The sequence below is a fragment of the Myotis davidii genome, unplaced genomic scaffold (genome assembly GCF_000327345.1).
Source record: "Myotis davidii unplaced genomic scaffold, ASM32734v1 scaffold705, whole genome shotgun sequence".
Lineage (NCBI taxonomy): Eukaryota > Metazoa > Chordata > Mammalia > Chiroptera > Vespertilionidae > Myotis > Myotis davidii.
The window spans coordinates 1,590,801-1,609,131 of NW_006296405.1; positions in this window are offsets into that span (position 1 = coordinate 1,590,801).

Here is an 18,331-nt window from a genome sequence, read left to right on the forward strand (position 1 = left end):
AAGGGCGCTGAGGTACTCCAGGGGGTGCGGTACAGGTGGGCCACAGTGGGAGGCCTCCCAGACCCGCTGCCAGCAGCTTGTGCAGGCAGGCAGTATTGCAGAGGGGAACCTCATCCGAGGCTGCCAGAAAGCACCCATACAGCCTTGTAATGCCAAATGGTTCAGCCTGGCACAGGTGGGATTAGAACATGGCTGTGGCCCTGACCCCCAGGCCTAGGGCCTTGGTCTCATCAGCTGAGACACACCGGTGGGGATCAGGTGGAGGGGGTTAGCTCCCATTGTTCGTGTGCAGCTCATGACCCACCTCCCAGCCTCAAACCCCTTCTGGTGCGACAGCGCGACACATGGACTGCTGGGTATCCCTGGCTGCCCCGGGACAGTCACATGGTCTCCCTCTCACTCTGTTGTTACAGTTGGGCAATGGTCACACAGCTGTCCTCCCAAGTACAGACACCATTCAGGACAGAAGCAAGGAAGGCGGCCTGGAAACTCTTGTGTTGGGAATGAGCAGAGGGTGCCGAAGGCTCTTGTTCCCAGTGAGGACCTGGAAGCATTCCCATGGCTGTGTTGTAGGCAGCAGGGATGGCAGGAGCGGCACCAGGTGTTGGACCCATAGGATCAGACCAGACCTGGCTCAGCAGCCTCTGTACTTGAGTTCTGGCTAGGAAAGAATTCAGAACCAAGACTCCAACTCTAAGAGCCCATGCATTTATAAAATATAGAGGTAGAAGAAATAATTCGTAGAAGAAATGGGCTTAGGGAACAAGTTATAGAGCAAAGGAAGGGCCCGTGGAGCTTGGGAGTGAGGAAGGTGATGGTAATGCGCCTGGGAGGAGGGGAGATGGAAGGAAAATGCGCTGGCGTGCTCCCCCTGCGTCCTGGGGTCATCCATCAATGTGGCAGACCGGATGTCAGCCATGGCACTGCTTGTCTGGTTTTGCTGCTTTTCTGGGCCTGGAGCTGAAATACCACTGAGGCCTCCATGGAGGAAAGGTCAGGGGGTCCAAACCGCAAGACCAGCGATATGCTAGGGGAGGAAAGGTCACCCTGGGGATGAGGTCCCACCCTACAAGTGTCCTTTGCGAGGCACCCAGGTCTGTCTGCCCTGGTGACCTTCTCTACCTGGCCCGTCATCCTTGCTCTGCTCATGTCTGACTGCCTACCACAGCTGCCGCCCGGCCACACTTGGCATGCCATGCCCGTACCTGCCCTCCCTCAGGCCCTTCCTGAAAGAGCCATTTGGTCTGGGGCCAGCCTTTCACTGTGGCACTTTCCAGCTTTCTGGCATCATCAGGGGTGAGAAGGAAAAGCTAGATGGCAGGACTGCTGGGTGGGGTCAGAGCTGGTTCAACCACTGTTCCAGGAGTTGTTGCAGAGTGACTGGGTCATTGAGTCCTCAGAGGCCTTGTGCCCTGGAGTCTGTGGCTTCCGTGAGCTTCTAGAGCAGCCGTGGGCAAACTACGGCCCACTTGAAATGAATAAAACTAAAAAAAAAAGACCGTACCCTTTTATGTAATGATGTTTACTTTGAATTTATATTAGTTCACACAAACACTCTATCCATGCTTTTGTTCCGGCCCTCCGGTCCAGTTTAAGAACCCATTGTGGCCCTCAGTCAAAAAGTTTGCCCACCCCTGTTCTAGAGCCCAACATGACGCAGCTGGGTGGGAGAAGGATGGCTGGAGACCAGGGGATGGGAAAAGATAAGAGGGGGTGGACCAAAATGATGCCATGTTTCATGGTTTGCCTTGCATGTTGGTTACCAAAACCGTGCAGGAAGCAGCTTGACCAACAGCTGAGATGGAAAAGATCGAAGGGTTTTTAGAGAAATGCAATGTCACTCAGCATCAGGGATGTGAGTGATTCAAAGAATTCTCCTTTTGAACTAATTGGCCAATTAGATCCGGCCAATAGAATGGCTTGCCTTGCATTGATAGCCCTCCAGTAACCTGAGGTATGTTGGCATTCATTCGGCCTTTCCAGAGGAAGTTTAAACATAGTGATCCTCAGACTTCGGTGTGTCTGATTCCCTTGGAGAGCCCAAACCAACCCAGAGGCCCAGGCCCCCTGGAGCAGGGTGGAGTCCGGGCCTCGCAATTGTCCCTCGGCCTCAGGTGACTCTGATACATACCGAAGTTTGAGTATCGCTCTTTTAGAGGACATTTGAACCTCCAGCTACATGAAACTCTTTCCAAAGCATGTGCCCTAAGAAATGAATTTCAGATGACATAGCCCTCCCTCGTGGTGCATTGTGGGGATGATGGGAGAGAGTGTATGGAAGGCCATAGGGGCTCAATCTCATTGTGTCCTGTTTGGCCTCCCCTTCCCCAGAGAATAGCTGCTGGAGATGAATACATGCCAGGCTGGACCCAGACAACACGCTCATTCTGGGCTGTAAATTCAGCTGTAAGGGGGGAGGCCCGGGTGGAACAAAGGGTAAGGAGGGCACATCAGGTGGACAGTCAGAGGCAGTCCAGAGCCACATTTGGAACAGATGCAGATCGCAGACCCCATGGTGAGCAGAATGTGTTCGCCTGGACTTCAGCCTGGCTTGAGTGGCCCAGGTGCCCGCTCACTCTCCCCCCTGTCACCCTCACCCAGCACTGAGCCGTCCAGATTGCCCATCACCAGATGTTGAAGATGTGACTCTGCAGGTGTCAGACCACACCCAGCTCCTGGCTCGTGAGCAGTGACATGTACGCAAAAGTGTAGCCACCCAGGGGGAGGGCGTGCAGCACCAGCAGGCGGCTAGCCAGTGCCCTCGCTACAGCACTCCAGCACCCGGCAGCCTGCCCCAGCAGTGGCTCAGCTCGTCCTCCATGCCAGCTCTCCATGCCAGCATGTCAGAGCCACCGGCCAGGTACAGCTACAGGTACTTGGCTTGCAGGAGCAGAAGGAGCAGCTTGGGATCCTGGGAGGCGGGGCTTGCAGTACCGGTGGGTGGGATGGGAGAGGCCAGGCTGTTGCACGCTGGAGGACAGACAGAGGAGGAGTATCACTTTGCTCCGCCCCGACTTTTCCTTTCACATCCTTAGGCTGAGAACAAGGGCCCTAGAGCGTCTGACCAGGGAGATCAGGATGGGCCAGACTAGCCCACTGAGGGCCCTTCCAGTTTCTTCTTCCACCTTTACCCTGAGCTTTTTGTCCCTTCAGGATCTCTCCTGGCTTGTAAGGGCCAGAACCCCAACCCCAGACTCTCTGGGTGCCCTCCTACTTTACACACAGGCTTCCCTTATTAGGGGTTTGGGGGTGCAATCCTATCCACCCCAATTTAACCCTAGCAGCCCTTCTGCCTTCAGCTGAGGAGACTGGAGGAAGGCCACCCGGTCAGAGGGTAATGCCAGCGTAGCCCGCTCTGACCTCTCAGGCCCTAGCCCCACAACCCTGCTCCCTACACCCACTGTCCTTGGGACAAGGCCCCTACCCGCAGGGTGTGGGAGTCACCACCAGGATCCTCCTTAGCTTCCTTTCAGCTCTCGAGGGAGGATGGGTGGGGTCAGGTACCCAGCAGACTTTGTTCCCCAGCTTCCTGCTCTACGACCTTTTAAACCAGTAGGTGGTGCCATTGGCTACAACAGCCACTGGGTACCTGGCCCCCAAGTCAGCTATGCCCCCACCCCCCTCCTCCCCCAGCCCAGCTGGAGTCGGGGAGGTAGCCCCCAGCCCAGTTAGAACATGTAACAAGTTGTAGTGCAGTAATAGCCTGGGACAGACGGCCTTTCCCTCTCCATGTGCCTCCGTTCTCTACCTGTGATCCTAACAGAGGGAAGAGAACAGCCCCCCACAGCACTGCCCAAAAGCTTCCTGTCTTTTTTTTAACCCTCACCCGAGGGTATGTTTCCATTGATTTTTAGAGAGAGTGGAGGGAGGGGAGAAACACACAGAGAAACATCAACATGAGAGAGACACGTTGATTGGTTACCTCCTGCAGTACCAACCTGGGGCTGGAGATCGAGCCTGCAACTGAGGTATGTACCCTTGACCGGAATCGAACCCAGGACCCTTCAGTTGGCAGGCTGATGCTCTATCCACTGAGCCAAACTGTCTAGAGCAGCTTCCTTTCTATTTTAAAAATTGATTTTGAGAGAGTGAGGGCGAGAGAGATTGTTCCACTCATTCATGCATTCACTGGTTGCTTCCCCTATGTGTCCTGACCCGGGATCAAACCCGCCACCTTGGTGTATCAGGGCAGACTCTCTAAGCAACTGAGCTGCCCCGCCAGGGCCAGCTTCCTGGCTTTTGATCCCACACATCAGCTGCTCTGCTTCACCCTTCACCTTTCAGGGCAGGCTGAGCTGGGGGTGCCTCCGCAGCAATCCCACAGGAGACCTGCCCCCCACCTCCCCCAGCAGAGCAGCTTTCTGCTTCTCCCCAGCATTCCCTTTGAGGCTGGCTGACCTGACAGGCTGTCAAGGTGTGTGGGAAGGTTCTCCCCCCAGAGAAGGAAAGGGGGGTCAGGACTAGGACACTGCCAGGGCAGAGCAGCGGGGAGGGAGGAGAGAGCCCAGAGGGGATGTTGTGTTAGGACCTTGCTGTGACCCCACACGACACCCCCACCCCCAACTTTAACCTTTGCCTCCCCACTGCTCCCTCCCTGTGGAAGGCGGGCTGGTGGGGAACGGAATGTGCGTCTGCACTGCGGACTCCCGGGAAATCAATGAAGGGGAAGGGATTTCTTCTGACCCCACACTCCCCGGAGTCCTGCTCCTCTGTCCTTGGTCCTTCTCTGGGGAAGGACGAGGCTCCCACCCTCCCTGAGGTCCGTGGTGCTTCCAATTCCTTTCTATGCCTCTGGTCTCTCGGAAAATCTCGGGACAAAGAATGGGAAGGATCTCTGATGATGGAGCTGGTGGAGGGAGAATCGGCAGAGGCCCTGTAGGGGGTTCCCTGCTCCAGGACCCGGGACTTCCCGGTCTGGGTGCTTTAGGAGCAGTGTGACCCTGAATCCAGTAGGTGGTGCCAGGACCCAAGGACCCGTGGGGCCCCAGGGAACGGGTGTGGGGCAGTTTCCTAGGCAACAGACAGCCTTTCTGGATGCCTGCCCTTGGCAACTATTCCCTGGTTGCTGGCGTCCGTAGTAAAATATGGCTTCTGAAGACAGGAGGCTTGAGGTAAACTAGTCTAATCTCAGAGCGGAGGGAGGCGGGCTGGGGTGGGGAGAGGAGTCTGGAAGACCTGCTTCCCGCTGTCATGGATTACTGAGCACCCGTCGCTGGCAGGTGCCTGCCGGAAGCCTCAGCGGCCCTGCAGCAGCACGTATTCCTATATTGTGGGGGAACGTGAGGCACAGAGAGGCACAGCTGCTAAGAGGCGGGCCCTGCCTACACGCCCTCCAGGCCTCCGAGGGGCAGAGGGCAAGGCCTATTGGGAGCCTGGGAGCTGCAGCCACGGATCAAGAGAGAGAAAAACTGAACCCCCCTTTTCCAGTCCGGCTCTCCTGCCTCCTCCACACACACCCCCTCCGCCCCGCCGTGGGGCTTCTCTCTGTCGGAGGACCACTGAGTTGAGGGGAGTAAACTCAGAAATTCTGGAGGTTCTGTGAGCCCCAGAGAAACCCAGGACAGGAGCGCCTTCCAGGAAGGACGCGACTGCAGCCCTGGTGGGAGAGCAGCAGGAAAGGATTCCATTTCAGCAGTTGTGTGAGGAGAAAGCCGGCTCAACTGGGTCAAGGGACAGAGCTTTGGAGGATTCAAATTCAGTTCAAAGATCTAATCTGCTCGCACTCCCTGCGATCACATCGCCTGGCTTCCTCCACATCCCCGCCAGGACCTCATGCTGGGCACAACCAACGCGGAACTCCTGCCTCATCTCCTAGTGTGGGTTCTCCAGAGGAACAAACCCACAGGAGACGCCTTATAAACATGTGAGCTCGTGTGTATTATAGGACTATGTGGGGACTGTCATCACCCTCATTTCCAGAGGAGAAGACAGGCTCAGAGATGCAAAGTGATCTGCCCAAGGCCGCCCAGCCATGCAGTCACGGAGAGGAGATAGTGACCCCATCACTCACTCTGTGGCCCCCAAATACCTCCTCTTCCCACTCTCCCCGGCAGCGCCCAGGGTTGGAGAGGGAAAAGGAAGAGAGGAAGGGAATGCTTCCCGCCCACCAGGAAAGAGGTGGCGCAGGACTGAGCTGGCACCTTGCCAGCCCCCGCTGGCCAACTCCCTCCATTCCTGTACCTCTGCAGCCCTGGGGTAACTGGGCTCCCGCCCCTGGCACCAGCCTTCTTTGCCACACACCCACCCTTGCCTGGGGCCTGGCTGCGCTGGGATCCCTTTCCGGCCCAGTGAGGCATGTCACTCCGGGCTGACAGGCGTCCGGATGCCAGGACAGCTGTCGCTGGCCAAGGGTGAGGTCACAGGCTGAACACCACACGCTGGCCGCTGTTCACAGGCTTCCTCCTCGCCAGGCCTCGTTGCAAAAATTCCCCTCTCTCCTCCCTCCTGCACCACAGCTCCACCCCGGCAGGCGCGGGCCTCCTCTGGCAAGGCCTAACGTATTAGTTTCCTGTTGCTGCTGTAACAAATCACCACAAACGTAGAAGCTGGAAACAACACAGATTCACCATCTCGCAGTTCTGGAGGCCCTCCAGGCATTGCCCCTTCTGGAGGCTCCAGAGGAGAATCCTTTATCGTGCTTTTCCCAGCTCCTAGAGGCGCCCGAGTTCTTTGGCTCATGGCCCCTTCCTCCATCTTCAGATCTCCCTGTCTTTCTGACCTGGGCTTCCATTTGCGATTCTGACCCTCCTGCCTCCCTCTAACAAGGACTCTTGTGCCTACATTGGGTCCACCCGGGTGATCCACAGTCATCTCCCCACCTCAACACCGAACGCAGTCACATCTGCAAAGTCCCTTCTGCCGGATGCGGTCACATGCACAGGGTCTGGGGAGCGGGACATGGACTTTTCTGGAGGGTATTGTTCACCCTCTCGCACCTCGCGAGGATGCTCCCCTCCGTAGCTAGAGGGAGTGTCTGTGGCGTGTTTATACCCATGGACATCGCACACCATCCCTAGGAGGGGGGCCGGATCCCCACGGTAAGGACGAAGAGCCGGGCTGGCTCCAGAGCCCATGGACTCGCCTTGACTCCAAGGCTGACTCAGCCTGGAAACGAACCGCTCCCTCCTGGAAACCACACAGCCACCTGGACTTTGGCTGTGAGTCCTTTGGGTTTACCTCTTGGTCTGGCCTGTACACTCCCCGAGGCCCGAGGCCCAGAGGATAGGTACCTGGGCAGTGTCGGGACCGAAGAAGAGAGAACTTCGTGGCTGGGGTTCAGGGATGGCCTCTGGGGGCTCGATGACCGCCTGCCAGATTGTGTGTCAGTCCCCTTGTCTGGGCAGAGGGAGCCGAACTTCCACCAGATTCTCAGAAGGGGGATCCACCTCCAAGGATCAAGAAGCCCTGCTCTAGGGTCTGCCCTCACCCCCTTTCTGGGGCTCCCTTCTCCTAACCAGCCTTTTACCAGGTTCATTCAGCCCCGGGGACAAGGCCAGGGGGGGGCGCTGTGAGGAGGTGCTGGTCCATGAGGCTCCCTGTGATCAGTTTGGATCTAGAGATCCACCTTCGTCCCCTTCACCCTGTGTTCATTCAACGAGTGGGTATTTTTTGAGCTCTCACCCTATGTCACCCAAGCCCCCCAGACACTGGCTGTGTGGGCTGGGGCAGGAGCTGCACCCACTTTCCTTCCGTTGGCAGAGCCTGGTCCCCCAAGGAAGTGCGCGGCCTTGCCCAGGATGCCCGCATGAAGCAGTCTCTCCTCACCTCCGCTTCTCAGTGTCGCTTCTGGGTCCCCTTAGCGCCGCCCAAGCTCCCCCTGAAGCTCCGGAGGTCCCCACCCCGCAGGCCCTTCCTGCCCTGCCCGCAGACATGACTTCACCTTCCTATCAGCAGCGGCCCAGCCCTGAGAGAAGGGGCAGGGCCTTCTTCACAGCCCTGCCCAGAACAGGACCAGAACACAGGCCTCCCAAGTCACACGGACTCAGACACACTGTTAGGATTTTGGAATTAGGGATGAGTTCGCTGAACGGCTTACTTCACCTTGTGAAACAAGAGGTGTTTTAAGTAATCTGCTCCAGTAGCAGAGGCTCTAGTATTTCCAGTTAGCCCCCCTCACCCCGGCCCTTCTTCCCGGAAAGGTTTTACAAAGGGCTTCCTCCAGCCCCCCTCCCACAGGCAACCCGATCAGGGGCTACACCTGTGGTGGGAGTAGGACGCCTGTCAACATAAGCTGCTTGTACCCACAACCGGCACTCGAGATATCACACTTCCCACTCAAGCCCAGGAGAGTGGGTGGGTGAGGGGGAGAGAAAGGACCGGGAGGCATCCAGAAGGGTTCCTCTCTTCTCACCAGCAGCCCCAGGCATGGAGCACGGCCCCTCCCTCATTTCCTGTGCAGCCCAGGCCCTCTGGTAGGTGAGGTGGTTGCCTGTCCCCAGCATCAACTTTGCCATTTAGTAATTCTGACATTTACATAACGGAGGCCTCAGGTATCAGGACGCGGGAGGAGGGCTGAGATGAGGACTAGAGATTGCTGCGAGATTCCTCCCAGCCCTTGCCACGGGAGGCGAGGCAGGAGGCCTGCACAGGTGAGCTGGGAGCCCCCGCTGTGTTGGGCTGTTGGCTTAGAAGGAGAGGGGCGTGCCTTCCAGCACTGCCAGCCTGACCAGGCCTCCCGTGGATGATGCCCTGGTAATTGTTTTCGTCCTCCCCCAGCCCTGCAGGCCTCTCAGCTGCTCCTCTCTGTCCTCCAAGCACCTGAAGGATGGGGGCATTACCACAGGGTGGGGGATGGGGGTAGGGGTCAGAGGCAGAAGCATCTTGGGGCAGCAGGTCTCCATTCCCCTGCTGTGGAAACAGCTGAGTTCCTCAGGCACTTGTGGGAAGGCTTCAGGCTGTCAAAAGGCAAACCCAGCTGAGGTTTGCTCCTACTCCAGTTTGTGTGGGGGAGGGGGGGCTTGGAGCAGAGCCCCCAGCGCAGCCACTAACCACTGACCTGTCACCCATCCCACCCCCAATCCCGTGCCTGGGTGGTCCGTGGGCAGCAGCAGGATGGGAGGGGCAGATGAGGGGACCTCTGCTCTAGGAAGGGACTCTGCTTTTTCACCGGGATGTGAGAACCAGGACACTTTCCCCTGGGGCCTACTCTGCCCTATAAAACTTAAACAGATCAACTTTGCAGATGGCATCACAGCTCCTGCCAGCCACAATCTCAGTCCCTTTACCTGCTGCCTAGAGCGCACCTTGTAGGCCATTCCTGGTAGGAATCCTCTCCCAGCCACTTTCATCTCTTCCTTGTCCCCACCCTCTCCTGGTACCCCACCCCCACCAATCTCTTCTACTCACTGTCCCCAAACTTCTCCTCCATTCCCCCCAGTGGGTTTGTCACTCCTGGAACCATGACACCATCTATAATAATGAAAGTGTAACATGCAAATCGACCAAACGCCGGAACAGCAGAAGACTGTCTGGATGACCAAGCTATGACACGCACTGGCGCCAGGCCAGCCAAGATGGGTGCAATGCAATTGGTCGGGGGCCTCCACTATTACCCCATGATTGCCCCGCAGAGGGAGGCCCAGGCCACTGGCAGGCAGGGCGATCAAGGGGGGGAGGGCAGGGCTCCGCAATTGCCCCAAAGAGGGCAGCACTGTAGTGGGTGGGCAAGGCCTACCTCTTTGGGGCCATCGATCGCAGGGCTCCTGGACTGTGAGAGGGCGCAGGCTGGGCTGAGGGACTCCCCCCAAGTGCATGAATTTTGTGCACCGGGCCTCTATTAGTAATATAATAGCGAACATGTCCATAGTATTTTTATGTGCCATTTCTATGTGTTCAAAACACTTCGTATATACTAATTCATTCAGTGCTCCTGGTGACTCTGAAGGAAGCACTATTATCGCCCCCACTCTGCAAATGAGGAGTCTGGCACACTGGAAAACAGTAAGAGTGAGTTAAGTCTAAGGGCTGCAGAAACGAGGAGACGGAGATCCATGAAATACACATTTGGAACAGCTGTCCTTGTCAAATGATTAAAGCATTGCTTTGTTTTTTTAAATTACAGAGTAAAGCGTGCAGCAGACCTCCCTGACCCTTGCTCTATCCACCCCTAATCCCCAAGAACTAAAGACACAAAGAGATGAAACGCAAGGGACTCACTGGAGGGACCCTCTGCCAGCTCCACATCCACCTCCCCCCAACCAAGGAGCCAGCCACAGGAGGGGAAGGGGGAGACCAGAGCAGGTAGGGCTCTGTTCCTCAAGCCTCCTTCCCCTCACCGCTCTGCTTCTCACTCGCCCCACTTTTCTTTACCTCTCGGAGAGAGCAGGCAGTCACCTGCAGGCACCGGCCTTCTGGGTGCTGGGAAGGTGTTCTGACCTCCTGGGAGGGGATAGCCCCACAGAGCTGGGCTCAGGAGCCCGCCCTGTGTCTTTTTTGCTGATTCTGCTGTGGCCCTTCTCCCTGTCACCCCCCTCCCTCTGCCTCTCAGGACCAAACCAAACGCCACTCTCAAATGGCGAATGCAAGCCTCATGCTGCTCCTGGTCCACTGTTCCTCCTAGGAGGACCCTGGAATGTGCACCCCTGTCCTGGGAGAAGGGGCAGAAAGCCTCTCAGCATGAATGGAGGGGATGTGAGAACCAGGATCCCCTGGAAGGGAGAGAGCACTTGAGCCCTGGAAGGCTAGACAGGGAAGTGACTGCAGGGACTATGTTAGCCAGGACACTGGGAGGAGGTGAGGGGGATCCTAGCATGGGATCCAGGAAGAGAACAGGATTCTTGGATGGTGGATGGGTTCAATGTGCTGATACACCCACCTGGGTGATGTGTGTTGTATTGATTAAAAAGTAATTCATAGCCCTGGTGGGGTAACTCAGTTGGTTAGAGCATCATCCTGATATTCCAAGGTTGCAGGTTCGATCCTGGTCAGGGCACATACAAGAAGCAACCAATGAATGCATAAATAAGTAGAACGACAAAATAAAAAAAATTAAAAAAAATTAAAATGTGGTCGAAACCGATTTGGCTCAGTGGATGGAGCGTCGGTACCTTGGTTGCAGGCTTGATCCACAGTGTGCAGGAAGCAAATAATCCATGTGTCTCTTTCACATCGATGTTTCTCTCTCTCTGGCATTCCCCCTCCTGTCCACTCTCTCTAAAAATCAATGAAAAAAAATCCTCGGGTGAGGGTTAACAAAAATATAAATTTATATCAATTAAAAAATTAAAATTTTAACTCAGCCAGTGTGGGTTGTAGTTGAGTGTTGACCTATGAACCAGGAGGTCATGGTTCGATTCCTGGTCAGGACACATGCCCAGGTTGTGGGCTCGATCTCCAGTATAGGGCGTGCAGGAGGGAGCCGATCAATGATTCTCTCTCTCTCTCTCTCTCTCTTTTAAGATTTCCAGATTTTTATTTCTGGAACTGTACAGGTATGAAAGTACAACAAATACAAAATAATGCTAAAAAAGTCAGTGTTTATGTACAAATATTAAAATCAATGCAACAACAGCAATTTCCTCTTGAACATCTGTTAGATCTTAAGCGAAAGAAGCCAATTTGAAGAGGTACATGGTGTATGATTCCAATCAAATGGCATTCTGGAAAAGGCAAAACTATGGAGACAGTAAAAGGATCAGTAGTTGCCGGAGGCTGGGGAGAGGAAGCAGTAATCCAGGTGAGATGTTGTTGGTGATGGAGAGGTGAGGGGCATTGATGTGAGAAGGGTTTGGGTTTGCTGATGAATTAGATGTAAGGGTGAGAGCAAGAGAGGAATGAGGCACAGCAGCTCTATTTTCGGCCAGTCAACGGAGTGGAGAAAGGTAGAACTGTTACATAAAGTAGGAAAGAATGGGAGGCCGAGGAAAAAGATCTTTTGGTAACGGGTGTGTGTGTGTGTGTGTGTAGGGAGAATGGTTGGGAAAAGAATTCTATTTTGGATGTGAAAAGTTGGCAGCATCTCTTAGCTAAGTAGAGGTGTCAGGGAGGTGGTTGAACAATATCAGTCTGGAACTTAGAGGTCAGAGTAGGTACTTAAAGCCATATTACCAAGTGAGGTCACCTAGGCAAGGAAGGCTGGATGTGGAGGAGGCAGAGGGGCAAAGGAGGAGGGCTGGGTAGGTGCAGTGTCTCCAGAATCAAGAAGAATGAGTGTGCAAGGAGAAGTGACCAATGGGTCTACTGTTTCAGGAAGGTCAAGGAAGAAGATTATGGTCCATTGGACTTGGGCCATCTAAAGGCCATGGTGACTTGACAAGAGCTGTTTCGGAAGCTGGACAGGAAGTAGGAAAGCAGAGACAATGGTGCAGGCGGCTCTGGAGAATTTCTGCTGTGAAGAGCAAAGAAACACGGCAACAATTTGGTTAGTGCTTCTTCCCGCTGCTTTGACCTTCCTATTGATTCTTGTGCCAGAATCACAGTTTTGTAAAAAACTATTGTAGCTCTGCAACATAGTTTAATACTTATGTAAATGATTTTTAAATCATTGCAACTTTGTAATTAGCTAAATATCTATGTAAATGAATACATATTACCCAGGGAGCAAGTTTTTGCCATACATCCTATTGGCCACTCTTCTTTTCCCAAAGGTTCTTCAGAATTTTGCCAGTTAGTCTTACAGGTGAGCGTTAGAATAATTATTTCAAATTTTAAAAATCTCATAGATATTTTATTTTAATTGGAATAGTACTCAGCATATAAGTCAAGAATGGAATGACCTTATAAAATGTTGAGAGGTTGATCCGAAAACATTTACCAAGGTCTTTTCCTTTTCTTAAGCTTTATTGATGTATAGTTGACAAAATTATAATATAGTTAAACTGTATAATGTGATGATTTGATGTACATACACATTATGAAAGGATTTATTGAGGCCTCTCTTATATCTCTCAGTAAAGTTTTGTAGTTTTCTTCACATAGGTTCTTTTCATTTTGTAGAAAGTTTCTCTCTTTAAAGTATTTTGCCTATATAAAATGTGATTTTTCTTCCAATCCTTATGTAGAAAAGCTATTGATGGAAATATTTTGCTTTAATTTAATTATATTTTTTCTAATTTTTTCCAAATGTTTCACAATGTAATGATATTTTGGCTTCTCCTTACTCTTTTCCATTATTTTATATTTATTTTTACTTCTCTTCTCCTTTCTCTATTTCTCTTCATCTTCCTCCTCCTTTTTCTTCTCATCTTTTTGCAATTGTAACAATTTGCAAGTCAAAGTTAAATGTCAGCATTAATAGCAAGATCTCCATTTTTAATTTTAAGGAATTTTAAAATTTTCACTGTTAAGTATAGGGTTAGCTATTCTTTTGAAATAGAATTTTTATCAACTTAAGAGATATCCTTCCATTATGATTATAGTTTTCTTTTAAATATTTTTATTGATTTCAGAGAGGAAGGAAGAGGGATAGAGAGATAGAAACATCAACGATGAGAGAGAATCATTGATCAGCTGCCTCCTGCATGCCCCACACTGGGGATTGAGTCTGCAACTTGGGCATGTGCCCTGACCAGGAATTGAACCATGACCTCCTGGTTCATAGGCCAGGTAAAGATAGCTTTCTTAGTTGGCCTATTGATATATTATTGAATGCATCTAAATTGATATTGAAAAAAATATATCGTCATTCAGAAGAGTATCTAAAAGTACATGCAAAAAAGTATATATTATTTTAAAACAAATAATAAAATGAACACCCATATATCTACCACATAGGGTAAGAAATAGGACATGACCACTATCTTAGAATCCCTGAGTTCCCCTCCGCCAGTCATATCCACTTCCCTGTTGCCTGCTCCACCCCAGGGAAGGAATCTCTTGACTTTCAGGTAAATCCTCCTCTTGCTTTTGTTAATAATTTCACCACTTATGTGTATATTCGCAAATAATGCTGAGAAGCAAGCACAGTCCTAACTGTGGAAGGACTGGACAATCTCATGCTAGGTGAAGACTTCGGGAGAAGAGATGCCACAGACCCTCTGGATCTTGGTGTGGCTTCGGCTTCTCTGAGAGTTTACAAGGACCTTTTCTGGGCCCATCCGTGGGCAAGGTCCTGAGGGAGTCCTGGAAACACAGGCCTCACTGAAGCCAGGGCTGTAGTGTCCACCAGACCTTGGACAGCTGGATGGAATATTGTCAGGGGCAGTGGGCTGCTTTGGGCTCTCTGCTTCTGAGCGCACTCCTATCTCCTCCTCTCAGGGGCAGGTCAACGCGGAACATTTCCTGAGCAGGCAGCAGGGCCGGAGGGGAGAACAGTAGCCTCAGTGCACTTGGTCAAAACAAGGCAAGTACAAGGAAGAATTGGAGCAGGCTCACCCAAATATTCTGCCCTGAGATTCCAAAGCTGGTCCCCCGGCATCAAGGATCTCGGCGGTGACTGCCATCACCATCTCCTGATGAGCTGCACTGCTCCCATCTGAACTGGTGCCTGTGGAGTACAGCTGACATCCTGGGGTCCCCTTCCCCACCTTCCATGGAGCTCTCGTCGCCTCTGCCTGTGGTGGCTCTCCTGTGTCCTGCATCCCACGTGACCTTCCTTGATTTGCTCTCTGGTTTCGGTAGAGCACTTTCTCTAGTACCTTTTCCAGAAACTGTGCAAGGAAGGTAAGCTTTCTGAAATCTTACATGTCTGAAAATGTATGTATTCTATCATTTTACTCGACAGCTTGAATGGCTAGAAATTCTAGATTGAAAGTAAATTTTTTCCCCAGCATTTTGAAAGCATTGCTTTTAACTACTAGTGTTGCCTCGGTGTGGGTTTATTTTCATCCACGATCTTGGGTCTTGGTGAATCCAAAACCTTTATGATCTGGTAACTCATGTCCTTCTGTTCTGGAAAATGTCCTCAAATGAGTTCATTGGTGATTTTCTCCCTTCCATTTTCCTCTGTTTTTTTTTTTTCCTTTCTGAAACTTCTATAATAATAATAAGAATAATAATTATTATTATTATTATTAATCACTCAAGGATATTTCTCCATTGATTTTTAGAAAGAGTGAAAGGGGTGGAGGGAAACAGAGAGAGAGAGCTGGCCAAGGGTGGGGATTGAACCTGCAACCAGGTATGTGTCCTTGACCGGAATCAAACCCAGACCCTTCAGTCCACTGACTATGGCTGAAACTTCTATTATTTTGATGTTAAACTCTTAGCATTGTCCTCTAAGGTTCTTTTTTTTTTTTAATATATTTTATTGATTTTTTACAGAGAGGAAGGGAGAGAGATAGAGTCAGAAACATCGATGGGGGAGAAACATCGATCAGCTGCCTCCTGCACATCTCCCACTGGGGATGTGCCCACAACCCAGGCACATGCCCTTGACCGGAATCGAACCCGGGACCCTTCAGTCCACAGGCCGACGCTCTGTCCACTGAGCCAAACCGGTTTCGGCGGCCTCTAAGGTTCTTGTCTTTTCTGTCCTATATGTTCTATCTCTTAGTATGTATGCTTTACTTTCTAGGGAGATTTAATCAGCCTTATCTTCCTATCTTTCTGCAGGTGTTATTGCCTCTGCTGTTGTGATTTTAGTTTTCAAGACATAATTGTTGCTGTTGCTATTCTCTGGGTGTTCCTTTGTACAGCAAATTGTTCTTATTTCATGGATAGTCTATCTTCTCTTGTCTCTCTAGGCTACTAACAGTGGTCTTTGGACACTTTCTTTTCTGTATAACTTGTTTCCTCCAAGTTACTTTTCTGGTTGTTTGTTTTGTCTCTCTCTTCTGCATTAGAAAATTTCCTGGACATCTGGTGATCTTTGGCCATGAATAAGGTTGTGGGAGGGAAGCTAGTCAAGGACAGAGCTCACAGGTTGGGGTTGCCACTGTTGGGCGATTGAGCTGGACAAACACCTATGTCAGTATCTTTCGGCCTTTCCTTTGGACGAGTGACATACCCCAGAGTAGAGTCTTCCAGCTCCTGCCTAGATGCCAAAGGCCCTGCTCCCAGTGCTTTGGGGATTGAACCTACAACCCATGGTGGGAGAAGAATCGGGCTCTCTGCACTCAGCATCTCACATGACATGTGATCCTCTAGCTTTCACAATGTTCAGCATACTATCTCCATTCATAACCGTACTTGAAGCTTCTCCAACCCAATACCCTCCATTTTACCTTCTTCAGAGTAAATCCTCCAGCCTCGCTGGGATAGAGGAGGGGCTATTCCCCAGTGACTTAGAGTTCTAACTCCTTCACTTGTTGGTCCTTATATTAGCCACCTCTCCCACAGTTCCAGAGGTACTTGGATTGCAAAGTTCTGTGCCTTCTGAGAACCTTGGACTGAAAGTCAGGTTGGCTCTCGATTCCCTCCACTACCAGCTGACAGGTCTGTTTCTTCAGGGTTGATAAGTCAGTAACCACATGGGTGCCTGCCAACCTCCTGCAAAACTTTCTTGGCTGTTGTCTTTTTTTCCTGTTTGCTCCATCCTTGTAGGTTTATCTCGTGATTTAAAATTCTCTTTATTGACATTTTAGTGGGGTTTGGGGAGGGAATGAAATTAGAAGTATTCATTCAACTGCCATCTTAACCCAGAGCCCTCATTCTCCTTTTCAATATATTTTTAAAAATATAATTCCTGGGAATAACCTTACTTGGTCATGGAGGATTGCTATTTTAATGTAGTGGGGTTTGTTTATGTCTGTCTTTCCATTTAGAAGTCATTAAGTGAACACGACTAGCAGGAAATGAGCCTTTCTGTGAGGAGGATTCAAGGAAAATGTCTCTAGCGAGATCATTTTTATTCAGTATATGAGAGAAAGCCAGGGGCTGGCTCCCAGTATGCAGCCTCCAGGCAGCCCCTAAAGGGTGAGCTGTGATGGTGAACTGTGAGGGGATGCCCTTTGCAATGTTCTGCCTAAGGACCCACAGTCAGTCTCAGGCTTCACTTGACATTCCCTGGAGAGGGGCTCAGTGGTGGTCTGAGTTTATCTTATATCGGTTGGGGGGATTCTGTGATAAGAAACTGAGTCCTGGATTCCTTTTTTATTTAAATTTTTTTATTAAATGTATTGGGGTGACATTGGTTAATAAAACTATGCAGATTTCAAGTGTATACTTCTATAATACATATTCTGTATTTTGCACCCAAAGTCAAATTGGATGCCTTTCTAACATGAAACCCAATGCTCATTTGGTCCCCAGAATCATTCATTTGTTTGTTATGCAGGCATCTAATATTCACTGAGCATGTACCACGGGCAAAGCGCTATGCCAGCTCTCTACACCCGAGACAGAACCTGTCCTAGGTAGCTCTCTAAGCACCCCCTGGAGAGCCTTGGAGAGCAGCTAGGGCGGGGTCAGGATCACATAGAAAGGTGTAACATGGTGACAATAACTTTTCTCTTTGTGTGGCTTGTGATGAGGAATATGTGAGGGGACTCCTAAAGCATCCAGCATGGTTCCTGGCACACAGTAGGATGTCTGGATTTGAGGGACAGCTTTATGTGGTGCCCTCCCATGTTTTCTCTCTCTCTCTCTCTCTCTCTCTCTCTCTCTCTCTCTCTCTTTCTCTCTCATCTATCTCTCTCACACCCTTACACTTTCAAACACTAGCATTTTTGGAGGAACACCTGAAGGGATTTAGAGACTCAAGACAACATAAATGAGTCAGTCCTACTTAAATCACTCACGGTGACAGCATAACAAGGTCCATGAAGTATTCACAGTGACCACCCTGCTCTTGAGTCATCCTCACCCCCAGGCAGCCTTTGCCTGGGCTCTCGGATTCCGGAGGCTGCACACTTTCTTTGACTTCCCTGTTTTCCTCCTGCCCCTGATTGGAAACACGTTGTAAGCTTAGCTCACCATTCTCTCTGGCCGACATTTCTGAAATTCTAAGTACTTTTGAGAAATCAGTTTTAACAATAACAACAAAAGAAATAATACACACATGAACTGACACTCGACAGTCCACCTGTGCCTAGGAGAGGCGATCCGTGTAGCAGTACAACTGTTGAAAGTCCCCAGGTGGTGGAGAGGGCAGCCGAGAGACTGGGTTCAAGTCTCTGCCAACTGTGAAACTTGGGCAAATGTGTTCATTTTCTGAGCCTTCATTTACCTATCTGTGAAATGGGATCACACACAGTCTTGTGGTGAGGACTCATGAGACAAAAGGTGTAGAAGTGCCTGTTACACTTCCACTCAGCGTAATAAACGTGGTGGGTCTTCTTCCATGGGGGTGACATTCTGGGGCCAGGTGTGTGTTGTGTGTGTGTGTGTGTGTGTGTGTGTGTGTACACGAGTGCGCGCGCGCGCGGGGCTCAGGCCCGCGGGTGTGCTGCCTGGGGAAGGGGAAGGCGTGCGTGAGGATGGCTGTGTGTGATGGGCCGCCCCGGGGGTGCGGGGC